This window comes from Nansenia antarctica (genome assembly GCF_963989245.1).
Source record: "Nansenia antarctica genome assembly, chromosome: 5".
In the NCBI taxonomy this organism is placed as follows: Eukaryota; Metazoa; Chordata; class Actinopteri; order Argentiniformes; family Microstomatidae; genus Nansenia; species Nansenia antarctica.
Window position 1 is genome coordinate 49,893,036 of NC_137690.1, and position 2,500 is coordinate 49,895,535.

At 46.8% G+C, this 2,500-nt stretch overlaps 1 protein-coding gene across 1 annotated transcript in view; it reads left to right on the plus strand.

The window, feature by feature from the left end:
* LOC308158447 (C-myc promoter-binding protein-like) overlaps positions 1-2,500 on the plus strand; it is a gene marked incomplete at both ends in the record, with an annotated part of 52,101 nt that overhangs the window by 4,579 nt on the left and 45,022 nt on the right. The gene's annotated exons all lie outside the window — the stretch shown is intronic.

Below are 2,500 nucleotides of genomic sequence, written 5' to 3' on the forward strand. Positions count from 1 at the left end.
CACCTTCTATGTGGAGAAATAATGGACACCCCCCCCAAGCCCCCCGCTGCAAGTCACCCCCCCGACACTTCACACCCCGACACACACGGTTTGAAGTGCTTTACTACAAGACGACAAAACAGCAAAAGCCCTTCCACCCGTCCCTTATAAGACAGGACCGTCCCGTATTATAAGGGACGGGTGGCAACCAACCCAGCCGTGGGGGCGAGGGGTCGGACCCTCCCTGTGGGATGACTCAGAGAAGACGATGGACGGGGTGCGCTGTTGCGGAAAGTCGAGCAGGTTCACGGAGAGGCCGTCTTGCGCCAGACTTTCCTTTTTTTTTCTTTTTTCTTTTCTTTTTTTTGCAAATCCATCTGCCACAGTCTCACACAATCCTGTGGGAAACACTGGTAGCGAGGGGGAAGGAGCCTCCCTGTCAAATGACTCAGAGAAGACAGGGAGCTTGAGGACACCGTCTGCTATGTGCCGGCGCGCCCAGGCGTGTCGATACCTAGGAAGGCAGGTTCAGGTGTCAGACAGCGGGGCTCTGGGACGTACGTACGCATTGTTCTCTCCCTGGAGGTAAAAAAAACAACTCGATTTTGATCTGATCGGATCTGTCGGTTCCTCGCATCCGTAGCTGTGTTTATGAGTTTCGCAGAGTGGATATGAGATTTCTCAAGACGCCGTCTCTCAGCTGTCGCCAATAAAAGTGGCGGGAGACGACCGCTTTGTTGTTGTAGGAATCCCATATTGATTGACGTCACTATACGTTAATTCCACTTTCATATGGGCTTCACATGAGCTTTCGTAAAGGCAATATTGTGCCAGATGAACTGTAGCGTCCGTCAACGGGAAGATGATACTCCATAAAGCATAGATGGATACTGCTTGTTCTGAAGTTGTCATCCACTTAAGCTAGGTCTCTAGTATCCCCCTAGGAAACACAAGTCGTGGTAAAGCTGCATGACAACATCAACTTCTTTCAAAACTTTCATCTATAATTTGAGACCAGCCTATTGACTGTACCAACAGGACTGTACGTTAAATCACTAAATCCCTTCTTGAATCCATCCCCTGCCACTAAATCCCCACCTGAATCCTCATGTGATTGTGATATTTGCTCGGCTTTGGCTGCCTTGTTGCTGCAGCTCCAGGCGGTAGAGGCAGATACAGGCGGTGTCTGTACATCTGCGGTGCAGCGGTAACTACTAGGAATGGGTTAGGGTTATGATGTTATCTGTTGCAGAGGTGTCAGCCAGGTAGACTTGGAGTGTCGCCTCGACATTGTGATTTGAGAGAACCCCAAACATGAAGAAGATATACTTTTGTTGATCCCCGAGGGGAAATGATCTTTTTGCATCCCCCGAGACAGCACAGAGTTTGGGGTTAAGTGCCTTGCTCAAGGCCACAACGGTAGTGGTGGTACGATACCTTAGATATGATGCCAGCAACCCTCCAGCCACCAGCTCACATCCGGCTCCCTCCAGAGGTGGGGATCGAAACCAGTGATTTCCTTACGATTGCTGGCCGGCCTCTGTAACGTCTAGGCTACCTGCTGCTCCCAAGTATTATATTGTACTGTTGACTTGTTGATTGTTGCTGACTGTTGTTGTCGAGCAAGGAGCATGATCCCGAAGCAGGTCAATTACGTCTGTATGCTATGTACATGACAAATTAAATCTGATTTGATTTGATTTGATTTGATTTGATTTAGAACCTTGTTGTACTGTACACACACGTCAAGTCCTGTGTTTTGGAAACACTTGTGTAATGTTGACCCTATGATTACGTGGCATTCGCCTTAGTGAGCTAGACCACCCAAGTGCCCCCCAATTACAGTGTTAACAGACAATGATTTCTCTGTCTTTTTTTGGTTTAATCGGCAACTGCTGTGGGAAAGTTAGAAGCCTGAGAAGATACTGTACACGGTTGCAATGTTGTCCGAGGCGGCTTGTAGATACATGGTTTCAATGTTCACCACAGCAGCCCCTTCATACATGGTTTACATTTACATTTAGCAGACGCCTTTATCCAAAGTGACTTACAACAAATACATTTGTCTAAGTACGTTTTTTTAAAAATTTGATTTGATTTATTGCCGAAAAAAATACAATACATAGGCCAAGCAATGATCCTTCTTGTGATTGTCAGGGATAGAGCGATAAAGTCTGTGACTTGTTTCCGTCGCTGTCCCTGGTGTTAGAGGTCCACGAGGGGAAGGGGCCGTACCAACAGCCACTCCCATACAGTACAACAAAACAGACAGACAAACAGCTCCTTGAATGTGCAAGACGAAGCGCAAGTGAATGATCTATCCATCGGTCATCGTTATACAAAGTATGTCTGACAAATCTATTCTAGGACCAGGGGCCATTGGCAGTCATAATGCTAGAAAAAGGTTTCAATGTTCTCAACAGCAGCTCCTTTTAGATTAGATTAGATTAGACTCAACGTTATTGTCATTGCAGAGTACAAGTACCAAACAACGAAATGCATGGTTTCAACCAGTGAGTTC